The following is a 13,481-nucleotide window of genomic DNA, read 5'->3' as shown; positions in this document are numbered from 1 at the left end:
GTTGCGTCTCCATGGTAACCACCCACCGCACATTCCCAAACTTTCACACACACCCTCCCGACCCTCAACGAGAAAGCAGACGATTCTCCCCCCTGCACGAGAAGCAGATGGCAACACCGCACTTCTCAGTCGTCCTCGCGAGCTGAGCTATCAGAAATCATCGTTCGCCGGCCAGGGTATAGTAGTGTTGTCTCACGAGATGAAAAATGTCTTGTCTCGTCTCGAAACCAAGGCGAGAAGTATGTTTTTTAATTCAAGAAGAGACGAGACATATGCCAATTCTCGTCTCGTCTTAGAAACGAAAATCGAGGCCAAACAAGAAATTTCACGAGCCTTGTGGTCAACACCAATTCAAGCAAGTCTTACATCTCAAACATTGTTTTAATGTCACACAATTTACAATATAAAAAACTATAAATTGATAAAGTGATGGTACGAACAGAATAAAGTATATTTATCAACGTTTAATAATACGCAAGACATTACACAAAACAACGCAATAATAAATATGGTTTTAATGTTGTAATATGGATCTATCTGACGCTTATATATGATCTATATAACTTCGAGATGAAATTAAGAAAAATCAGAGTATTAATTTTGTACATATAGATAATTAAAAAGCGAGACAAGAAGATCTACACATTGTTTGATTTCGGTAGAAGTAAACCCGTTTGGACTTTGTTTAAACTGTTACGTATATGTATTGAATAATCTTGCTGATAAAATTAGTTAAAGCAGGAAATTCGTGTTATTATTCAGTTCAAAATCTCTTGTCGTCACGAATTCTGTCGAGGAATTTGAGTCTTAAAATATATAACATGATAATCATGCCTTTGTTGTGCAAGGTTGAGAAACATGGTCGCTTACTCGGAAGGAAGAACATAGATTGAAAGTATTTGAGAACAAGATCCTGACACAAATATTCGGACACAAGAGAAACGGGAATGGGGGAGGGCGGAAACTTCATAACGAGGAACTACATAATTTATACGGTTTATCGACAATTGTTAGGATCATTAAGTCTAGGAGGCTCAGGTGGGCAGGTCATGTACCCAGTAGAACGCTTTCAAAATCTTAACTGGAAGATCAACCGGAAAACGACCATTAGGAAGACCTAGGCTCAAATGGGAAGACAATATTAAGATGGATCTCGCAAAAATAGGAATACAAAGTAGAAACTGGATCCAGTTGGCTAAGGATAGAATCAGTGGAGTGAACGCGGCACTGAACCTCCGGATTACATAGGCCATAGAGCTAGTTTTTAGATAAAACGGTTATTTAAATTTCCAAATCAAACAAAGAAACTAAATAACTAAGTAAACTCGTAGCTTATGGAAACCAGAGGATCAGAGCTCATTCACAAAAGCTCTCCATTGATTTCTGTTCTTAGCCAACTGATTACAATTTCTACTTTCTATTCCTATTTCTGCGAGATCCATCTCAATATTATTCTCCCAGCTGCGCCTAAGTCTTACTTACATTTTTTTTTTGACTGGGTTTCAAGTTGAAAGTATTTTGAAAGTTTCCCTACTTTCTTCCATTCTCGCTACATGACCTGCCCATCGGAACCTCTTAGACTTTATGACCCTAACAAAATTAATTAATATAAATTACGCAGTTCGTCATTATGAAATTTCCATCTCTATCCCTCATTGGTCTGAATATTTAACTCAGGATTATATTCCCAGATTATTTTTAGTCTCCGTTTATCCCTCAAGACGAAAATCATTTCCGAAAAATAAGAGCAGATTATATTAAAACAGTATATATGAAGACTGGGAACCCTATCTTAAACATAGTATCTTATTAAAAAGACTCCATCAGATGAACAATTATTACATATGTTACTTTTTCGCTGAGGTACTGGGTGCCATGTGTTGTAATAGAGCGGTTTGGGGGCGTTAGACTAACAATCGTGAGGCGAAACCCACCATGGATTCGAGTCCCTCTCTATAGCATGGACAATGTTAAATGTCATCGAAGATTCTGTGTTTCTGTCCCTGACGTGTACAGGATTGAGTATACAAGTTAATAAGATTACTTAAAAGACTCTGGAGACAAATATTTTTGTCGTAGAATATTGAATTAAGTAGCTGAGAAGATTACCTAGAAGACCATGGAGACAAATTTACGTTTTGTATTGGATTAAGTAGAGAAATTAAGGGAATTACAAGACCGTGGAGACAAACGTCCCTGTCGTATTTGATTAAGAAGAGAACTTCATAAGATTAGTTCGAAGATTGTGGAGACAAATTACAACGTCGTATTGGATTAAGTAGAGATTTAAAGAGAATTGCTTAGAAGACCGTGGAGACAAATGACCCTGTCATATTGTATTATGTAAAGAAGTTAAGAATATTACTTAGAAGACCATGTAGACAAATGTTTATGTAGTATTGGATTAAGTAGAGAAGTTAAGAAGATTATCTAGAAGACCATGGAGAGAAATGACCTTCCTGTATTGGATTAAGTAGAAAACTTAATAAGGTTACTTGGAAGACCATAGAGTTAGTTGCTTCGGTTTGGAGAAATTTTAAAAATATAAGCAGTGTTCTTGCCTTTGGTACATCGGTTCCAGACTCAATTTTCGTTTGGAGAGCTTTGAAATTTGAAGGCATTACGAAAGTTCGGATCCAACTTTAAATCGTAGACCCACGTTCCAAATAGCCTCGATGTTAAACTCCAACTAATCAGTTATTATCTCAGAAATTGACTCGAGATGAATCCTCGGAGCCACGAAAATCCTCGCAGGCCATTTATCCGATTGGGCCATGGGTTACCAATATTATCGTAGTACTACTTTCACCCAGCGTTTAGCACGTTAACTGCCATGTGTATAGAATTTCATACACAAACAATATATTGCACTTTTGTCACGTTCATCCTATAGATGTGTATGAAATTATATAGGGTGTTTCAAAACAACAATGACAACGTTTGGGAGGTGATTCCTGACACCAAGATAAGATGAAAAGTATAGGCCAACCTGGGTGCAGAAATGCTTCCTTTCGGAGTTATAGACTGCCGAAAACATGAAATAAATGAACTTTAAAGGTCCATAGCTCCAAAAGTATGGGACCTACCGTAGTCGGTCAAGACTTCATTTAGAAACTAGTATGAGCCCACTAGAGTATAGTAGTGTTTAAACTCAGATTCAAGAAGTTTTGTATGTGTGTTTAAAAAGAGTGCTATACTATAAGATGATCTATTAACTGGGCAACACACTTTTCATAATTATTATTATTGCTTTTAACTCCGTTTGCTCCGACCGTTTCTTAACACCATGTAAGATCTCCAAGGCTTTTTGTAATTACCAGAGCCTGATGTCTTCAACGCATGAATTATTTATGGATTACAACAAAAGAGCAGTCAGTAAATTAAATAGGAAATGCAAGTAACAAATTTTCTTTATGTTTTGTAGTATATGCTGGATTGTAAAATCAACTTATTATCAAATTTTTGTTGTTACAGTTATCAAGTAAGTTCAATACTCATGGCATGATAGCGGTATTCTTAATTAAATATAAGAAATTTGATAATAATGTCGTTACCTTTTGATTCTCGTGACTTTACTCGGTAGTGTTTTCTTGAAGTTCTATCAATACTCAAGAAAAATAAACCAGAAACTTCAAAGTTTTCCCCTTTCATATACCAAAATTATGTTTATAGTACATTTCACCTGTTGTTCGATAAAATGTAAGACAAACCGTGAAACACTTGCTTCGTTTGTAGATTCATTCTTTCAAAATGTTATCATAAAAAGGCTAGTTTATTTCCATCAAATAACGTCTCCATAGTGTTTCTTTGGAAGTGTCTAGCTTTTGTGAGAAACAAGCTTGATTTTCAATTGTTTTAGCATTATATGAAGTCATTTCATGTGAAATTATGTTGGTCATTTCAAATTTAAAATACGATTTGCTCACTTGTTTGCGAACAAATTTCATTTTAAATAAATTCGTTCTCGCCCTCGACCCTTTGCTGCAATAATTCGTTATGTAGTTCTAATAAACATAAAACCCAAAACATTCAAATTCACAAAGAAAATAACATATGAACTGTCGTACTAAGATTTTCTTTCTTTCTCGAGTTTTACAAGAAGATATAAGACTTATTGTTTTCATAGTTTATTACCTTATATATGATTAAAATATTCAGAAAAAGAACTTGAGACGTTTTAGTTTATATTCACGATTGAATGATAGAACATAAGAACAAAACACTTAATTGCTTCGACAATGAGCATATAGAATATTATTATATTATGTGACTTTCAAAACATATATGTATAGGGTGTTTTAAAACATATATATACAGGGTGTTTTAAAACAACACCGACAACGTTTGGGAGGTGATTCCTGACACCAAGATAAGACAAATAGTATTGACCATCCTGGGTGCAAAATGCTTGCTTTCGGAATTATAGGCTGCAGAAAACATTAAAAAATGAACTTTAAAGGTCTATAGCTCCAAAACTATGGGAACGACCGTAGTCGGGTCTAGACTTCACTTAAGAACTAATATATGCCCTATCCAAAAATACATGTTTCAGAATCCTGCGGTACTCACGCAACAATTTTTATAGAGGGAGTTTGATTAAGGGCATATAATTTGAAGTACTCACCAACTACCTCTGTATTGCAGATGTACCACAGGATTCAAACTGAAAATACAATGAGTCTTAAGCCTTGCAATATTTCCACAATCCAAAGAACAGGTTCATATATACACCGTGATCGACCCTAAGTACAAGATCAAACTGGACCAAAAGGTATTGTGGCAAGCGAACTATTTAAAACGAAGGCCCTCACTCCTTCAGTAAATGCAGTCGGTTTATAGTGGCAGTGGCAATGAGTGCTTAGTAACATCAGATACGTGAATTGTTATTATCGTATTAGTTCGAACTCGGACATAGTGAGATAGTGTCCCTTTTGAGATAGTGGGTAAGGCAGTGATTTCTAGAGCAGGGTTGTGAAAAAAATATCGGCCAAGAGGTGGATCATGTACTTTTGCTAAAAATGAAAGTTAAAATATGTATTAGGTTTGACTAAGTTAGTGAAGAAAAAGAGTTTAAATGTAGTATAATAGAGATACCTTTGAAAAAAAAAACATTATTTATGTACGCAGGACGTCGAAAAGTGATGCCTTAGTACATTTATCAGTAATATAGATGATACACTGGTGTTTTATTCATTGTAAGAAGTATGTATCAATTACAGTGGGTGATCTGAATGTAAATTTTCTAAGTGAAAACTTAATGAAGGTTTTGAATCTTTACTTCAAACATGCAATTTTATTCCCACTATTAAATTACCAAAAATAATAACAAAATCATAAATATCGAACATTGATCATATTTTGCTAAATCTATTAAACATAAATTGTGATTCACAGGTTATAAATATAGCCTTCTCATATCATGAGTCACAAATTGTAAAAATAAACAACTTTAAACAAATATTTCAAATCATAGCGAAGAAAAAAATCCATATAATAGCAAGGTGTTTTAGTTCAACTTATAATACTTACTTTCCTTATTTGCTTAGCTTGGAGACGTGGAATAGTATCTATACATAAACCAACGTGAATAGCATATGTGAGAAAATACATGATACTATAAAACAGCTTTAAAGAACACTTCCAATAAAAAATAATACTATCAAACCATACTAAAAAACAATTGGATTACACCTGAAATGTTAAAAAAAAACATTAAATGTACAGCTAAATAAAATTAGAAAGCAATATCCTACTGGCTGAATGAGTTCAATCACAGATAACACAGAAATGATTATCAAAATGTTGACGATAGCAAAACAAAATTATTATAGCAGAAAAAAATTTCACTGCCATAGTAAAAGAGAAATTGTGTTAAATAATTAAGGAGGTCAACATGCAAACACATATTACAGATATAAGTAATATAATTTATGAGGGATCAAATGTGATGAATCCAAAGAACACAGCAACATCGTTTAATAAATATTTCCCAAATGTAGGGCAAATTCTTATTAAAAACAAAGAAACTGGTAAAACTAACTTAATGAAACTAAAGTTTAAAAAATGTTAGCAATGAATCTTCTTAAAACCTGTAACAGAGAATGAAATAATCATCACAATAAAACAAATAAAAAATTCGAATTCGGCTGGGACTGATTAACTATCTAACAATTTGATGAAAAGTTGTTACAAATACTTAATTAAACCATTATATGATGTAAAATATTTCATTCTTCACATAAAGATTTCCTTACAAATTAAAAAAAAATGTTACATAAAAAAGAGAAATGCAATAAAATTGAAGACAATAGACCTATTACATTGCCGCCCATAATAGGTAAAATTCTGGAGAAAATAATGTTCAATCGGATAATGGACTTCATTTATAAGAACTCTAATTTATAAGAAGGAGCAACATGGTTTCTTGAAGGTAAATCCACTGAGACAGCCATTTTTCATTTTCTTAGGAAGTTGTTGGATGGGAAAGGCTTATGTATAGAAATAGTTTTTAGATCTAACAGAAGCCTTTGAGTGAGTAGATCATAATAAATTACTAGAAAAATTTCGCTGTCATGGTATTCGAGGCCAAGCAAATAAATGGTTTGAACCATACCTGGAAGATCCGAGGAAAGTAACTGAAATCACAGGGATAATTAATAATAAAAATAAAAGTGCATCAAATGAAGAAGTTATAATTTTTGGAGTAACACAAGGATTGGCTCTAGGACCATTTCTCTTCCTTCTTTATATAAATGATCTTTCTCAACTTTTCCTGTGTGATTTTATATGCAGTTACAAAATGTAATAGTTAGTAGGGTTGATAAAAGCAAATGAGCTTCAAATTGCCAACTAGCAATGAACTAACTTTCAAGTTGGATGAATAAAAATGAGCCAATTAATACAGTGAAACCTCCCTTAAAGGACACCTCTCAATAACGGACACCTCTATAATACGGACAGATTTTTTTGTTCCGGCACAAATATATGTTCTCTTACGGAACAAAACCCTCCCACTTACGGACACTCTCAGATACGGACGCGGACAGTCCTTTCCCCCCAGAAAGTTTGAATAACCTCTTCATAACGGACAGGAATTGTTCTGGGTTCTGCGATATATTACAGTATACAGAAAAGTCTTTTTCCCATAAGTGTATCTCTCATGAGTCCGGACCTGGTGAACCATCAAGCAGAACAGCTGAACTTGAATTTTTTTCCCGCAATAAACTGCTTTCTGGCAGAAATCCTACAAAATTTTCAATAAGCAATAACACTCATGCAGGGTTAGTCGTAAGGCCAGGAATTCTATGCGAAAGATCTTCCCTTCCCTAACAAATATTTAATCATTTTCGTCTGGACCTTGCACCTTTACCGACAATTTCATAGATAACAAAACAAACATTGTTTTACAATAGCATTTTCAACGAGCAATGCTACCTCTCTTACTTTTTTTTTTGGAAAAGAAACATTTTTCTTTTACTCATGATACTGGAACAAGTCTGGGTTGGAGTTTTCCCGGCTTCCTTTTTCATTTTCTTTAAAAGGATATTCTTTGTGATTGGGCCTGGGTCAATAAATATGCACCCCCAATAGCTTGCCTTTTCATCCATTCTGTCAACGAAGATGCCGCGCCAGTACACAAACACACACACATGTTTCTTATGCGATCGCACTGAGGATTTTTAGAGGGCACTTGCTAATGAGTTTTATTACCGTTGTAGAGGGAAAAGGATGCATTTTTCGTTAAACACTGCCCAGCAATAATAGGCTGTGATTTAATAGAAACGAATTTCTCCTTCATCCCTCCCAGTAATTCAAATTGTACTAAATAAGACCATTTTCATATTGAATTTTACGTATTTAGTCCATACATAATGTATTTACTGTATATTACTGCATACAATTACCCTTATGAGAAATTAAATTTCTGTAACCTCCCTATAACGGACACTTCTCAGTAACGGACAAAACTTCATGTCCCACTGGTGTCCGCTATTCAGAGGTTTCACTGTATAAATAAGACATGTGTCTTATATTGTCATAATGTTAAAAGTAATCAAACCAATACAATAATAAGAATAGGTAATGAAACAATTAAATAGGTAGAAACTGCTACCTATATACGTTTGCTTCCATATTTTACATTAAAAGGTCAAAAACTAATAGGTCCAAACATTCTTGCACGTGTTCATACCATTCCAAGAACTCAATTTTATTGTTCGCCATATTTTCTCCATCGAAAGTAGAAATTTGGCTGAAGCCTGAATTGTAGGGAGACCGGGTTAATTCGAAACCGGTGAGGCAGCTTATACTTAAGGAACGTTTCGAGGATTTTCGTTATTGAGGACAGTCTATGTAACTGTTTCTGAGTATCAAAAGAAAATGAAGAATAACTGAATCACTCACCAATGGACCTTAGTATTTCGTCCAGTTTCACGTGGAAGATTGCTAGTTAACCAACAATTTTCATGCATCATCAAGTGATTGATTGTAGTAGGTAAGTGGCTACTGCAATGAAGTTCCACGCAGAAGTCTTGAGTTCGATCCCACTAGGTCTAAGCTTTTTCACATACTTCAATTTCAATCCATATTTATATTAGTTCAATACTGGAGATCTCCTGTAGATAAGGAAACAAATGTTCCAATTACGAAAATGAAGGCGAATTGAGGCAGATCCAGTGTGCCATACAGTTAATGCGCAAAATTGTCTCTTGAACTCTAGATTCAGTATTTACGAAAGAAAATTAATTCTTTAGTACTATATTTGAAAATCAATGTTTAAAATGTCAATATAAAAATGCTACGTCACTTAATCCTAGTCACCAATACTAACACAATTGCTACAAAGAATGATCATATAGTAGTAATATTATAACAAAAGAGACACTGACCAAAACTTAAAATCCACTTTATTTTAAATTATAATTTGTAACTGTTTCAATAGTGTCTGAAGAAGGATATGCTAGATATCCGAAACAGTTACAAATTATAATTTAAAATAAAGTGGATTTTAAGCTTTGGTCAGTGTCTCTTTTGTTAAAATAATCAATCCAAAGCCATGAATAGTCTTACTATAGTAGTAATATTAACATTAACAAATGAACTTACTTTGCTGATCATCGAACTGGTCATTAAATGATTTGAAAGAGACCACATGGGTAGTAGGATGGTTCGAAAAAACACTTATTTTGAAATTGGCTTGCGGCTAGTGCTGTTTTGGCTAATTGGCATAATAAGAAGTATACAAAATTTGAACTCGATTGGTGAAAGTCTTGAAGTGCCGCATCGGACCTAAAATTTGAGAGAAACTGAAAAAAAAATGATACTTTTGTTCAAAGTTTTCAAAAATAGATTTTTTTCTCTGGTGATGGCATTTTGCATGTTGGTTACCTCTAAATTGTTTACATAATGTCACAAATAATAGGCCTATTAATGGGCATTGTGCGATCACTAAAGGAATACCTGAGTTTGAAGGTTTTGCCGAAATTTGCTTAATTCAAAATGTGTATATATTCCTATGTTACGTTTCTTGTTCCGATGAAAATAAAGCACATTCATTTTTGACAACTCGTACGGTTTATAATGCTCTGTCTGAATCTCTTCGCCTAGATTTTTTTTTTTAAATAAACATTTTTTTCGAGAATAGCTTAGAACGAGCAGGTCGCTGGAGGTCGATTTCCGCCTCCCATCAATCCTTGCATAATTGCTTATATTTTTTTAATATGGAATGTTCAACCAGTTGCTATGTTTCTACGTAGTAATTTTGTACTCTGCCTGAGTGGAAAATCTTGGAACGTGGTCACGAGATTTAAGTGTTGCCAAAACAAATCTATGGCACTTTTCTTTGCCACGCACTGACTCTTTTGCCTCCGTCACAATTTTCACATGTCTTTCGTCTGCTTTTGTATCAACAGGGGAACAAATGATATCTTCTCCCTGATAAGATGTAGAGTTAATGTTATATTGTACTTGTTTCACACTCAAGTATCGTGTCTTGGCATTTAGACCGATCAATCATATCGACAACAATGTTGCCTGCGTTGACCACAATTTCTGGAACTACAAATTTTCTTGTGTCATTAGGATATGAAGAACTTAAAGATCGTGCTTTTAGAATTTTCTTCGAACCAAGTATCCTTACGTTTGGGTCATTATCAGAAATCATTGTCAGAAGAAGATTTTCCGGGTAGGCAAACCAGGCGTTTCTCTTCAACACAGAATCGATTATTTTTCTGTACTTGTCGTCCATGTACAAAGATAGTTAATCAGTCCCAGCCAAATTGATTTTTTTATTTGTTTTATTGTAAAATATAAGGCACTTGTCTTATTTTTATTAATAATTAACTCACCTTTATTCATGCAACCTGAAAGTTGGTTCATTGCCAGTTGGCAATTTGAAGCTAATTTGCTTTTGTCTTTCCCACTGACTATTATAAATTGTATCTCCATATACTGTAAAATCTCTGTTATACATTATTATTATTATTATTATTATTATTATTATTATTATTATTATTATTATTATTATTATTATTATTATTATTATTATTATTATTTTATTCTTTGTTATCGTTTTTTGTAACATTTTGTAATTTTTAGTTTCATAAAGTTAGTTTTACTAGTTTGTTTTTAATAAGAATTTGTCCTAGATTTGTGAAATATTTATTAAACGATGTTACTATGTCCTTTGGATTCGTCACATTTAAGCCCTCATAAATTATGTTACTTACAATGGCGCCGACTTTCCAAAATTTATGCAGGTGTGTATTAATGGCGGAACATGTTAATCTATATGATGATTTATTTTTAGATAAAATCTTTTATAAACACTGTTATAAAGGGCTGTGATGTGATAAAGTGAAATATACCGGTACTATAAGTTGGGGTTGCTCTAGCACAGTCGGTAACACCGATGACTTAAACGCAAGAGAAACAGTTCAAAACCGGGTCCAAACTAAAAATCTTGTGGATGCGGTTGACCTACAAGATTATTTGCGTGGGTGCCGGAGCTCCCTGGTACTCAAGTAATCGGTGCGCATGGTTACTTATATAGGTAATGTAGGTTTGCATGTTGAGCTCTTCTTTAGTTATTTTCCACAATTTTTGTGTTTTGTTGTGTGACTGAAGAATCTTCCTACTGTTATAATTGACAACCTGAATTGCATAACATCCCAAGTCCACTCTTTTTCTTCGTATTTGGAGTTCACTGTTTTTTATATTAGCATCTATGTTTTAAGGGCTATTCACTTGCATAATTTATTTATTTATTTCGAAAAAAAAACAGGCAAATACCTAATTTCAGTTTTCCCTTATTGTATGGTAATACACTTTAAAATACACATATAATAACATAATAATATGATCTCAATTCTATCGTAATACACTCTAAAATACATATACAATAAACTATTAATATGAAAACAAAATACACGTTAAAATACAGATAGCACAATATACAGGATACAGAAAATTTATGTAGAATGAAAATTTTGTTTATAACTAAAATATCTATATCTAGGTGTCCTTGTGACATCATATTATACAATATACACATTTTTCTGACAGGCGATAATCTAATGCATTAGTCCTTTGCGCTCAGAAATGGAATATGACATTATGGGGTCTCGTCACTCTATGTGGGACGCGAATTTTGATTTCTGATAACAAATATTCTGAATCTATTGCACCATGAATTATTTTATGTAAGAAAGATAATATGAACTGACTTCTTCTGCGTTCAAGAGATTGTAATGAATATTTGTTTCGAACACCTTCGTAGTTCTCAAATTTTGGAACCTGTTTCTTTATATGTCAAAAAGCGCACAAATTTATTTTGAATATTTTCGATTTAATTTATTTATTTCTTACTATTAGAACCCCATATTATCGCTGCATGATCCACCTTAGACCATACATAAGCAGTGTATAATATTTTGAGAACATTAGTGTTAGAAAAATCACCTCCTAATCTCATCACAAAACCACGATTCCTAAAGGCCTCACCAACTACTCTGTTGACATGAATGTCCAAATCATAACCTTTTTTTAAAAAATATAAAATAATTTCAGCTAACAGAATAGCATGCCAAGTATAATATTTTTGTCTTTTTTTCTAAAATCACAAAAGTACTCCGGTGGACTTGGGATGTTCTGCAATTCAGGTCTTCAGTTTTGTTTGGGTATCTTCAACGTTTTGATAATCATTTTTGTGTTATCTGTAATTGAACTCATTCAGCCTAGTAGGATAACGCTTTCTAATTTTATTAAGTTGTATATTTAATGTTTGTTTTTTAAGATTTCACGTGAAATTCAATTGTTTATAGCTTGGTTTGAAACTATTATATATTTTTTTTTTATTTGAAGTGCTCTTTGAAAACTAATTCATAGTATCATGTATTATCTTATACGCGTTATTCACGTTGGTTACTTCATAAATATTATTCCACATTTGGAAGCTAAGCAAATATGCAAGGCAAGTAATATTATTTAAACTATAACACTTTGTTATTAAATGCATTTCATTTTTTTCCCCTATTGTTTGAAATGTTTCGCCAATTTTTTTAACAACATTTGACCCATGATCTGAGAAGGCTGTATTTATAGCTTGTGAATTACAATTTATGTTTAATAGATTTTCCAAAATCTGGTCAATATTCGATATATATTTTTGTGCTATTATTTTTGGTAATTTAATTGTGGGAATAAAATTGTATGTTTGAAGTAAAGATTCGAAACCTTCATTAAGTTGCACTTAGAAAATTTACATTCAGATCACCCACTGTAATTGATACATACTTCTTACGATCAATAAAACACCAGTGCATCATCTATATTACTGATAAATGTACTAAGGCATCACTTTCCGACGTCCTGTGTACATAAATAATGTATATTTGTTTGCGAAGGTATCTCTATTATACTACATTTAAACTCTTTTTCTTCATTAAATTTGTCAAACCTAATACATCTTTTAACTTCCATTTCATTTTTAACAAAAATACATGCTCCACCTCTTGGCAGACATTTTTTTTCACAAGCCTGCCTAGAAGTTAATGGTCTCTTGCCTTAGCCCTACTCACTATTCAAGAACATATGTTGCATTTGATGACTATGTTAAGCCACTATTAAATGGTGACCAGGAAACCCACACGTCCTGCGCAAGCGCAGAACACTATTGTTGTCTGAATGATTGAATTTTTATATATTAATATTCACTCCCCCTAACCTAGGTACTACCGTCAAAGCGAAAATATTTAAAAAGACTTTACAAGCTCGAACGTCATCTATGTTGAAAATTTCATCGAGATCGTTCAGGCGGTTCAAGAGTTTATAAGTTTTATTTATTTTTATATATCTCTCCCGTTTCCTCCTCCTGCTCTAAGTTCTACCGTCAAAAGAATATGATAAAATCCATTCCGAACCTCATCTATGTTGATAATTTTATTAAGATCAGTTCGATGGTTTAAGCGTGATGAACTCACAAA

At 33.2% G+C, this 13,481-nt stretch overlaps 1 protein-coding gene across 1 annotated transcript in view; it reads right to left on the bottom strand.

Moving 5' to 3' along the window:
* Positions 1–13,481, bottom strand: part of LOC145684646 (protein DVR-1-like) — a 317,851-nt gene that overhangs the window by 90,482 nt on the left and 213,888 nt on the right. The window lies entirely within an intron of this gene.

This window comes from Thermobia domestica, chromosome 5 (genome assembly GCF_964235325.1).
Source record: "Thermobia domestica chromosome 5, izTheDome1.hap1.1, whole genome shotgun sequence".
Lineage (NCBI taxonomy): Eukaryota > Metazoa > Arthropoda > Insecta > Zygentoma > Lepismatidae > Thermobia > Thermobia domestica.
The sequence above is the reverse complement of the archived record's forward strand: the minus strand, read 5'-3'. Positions and strand labels throughout refer to the sequence as shown.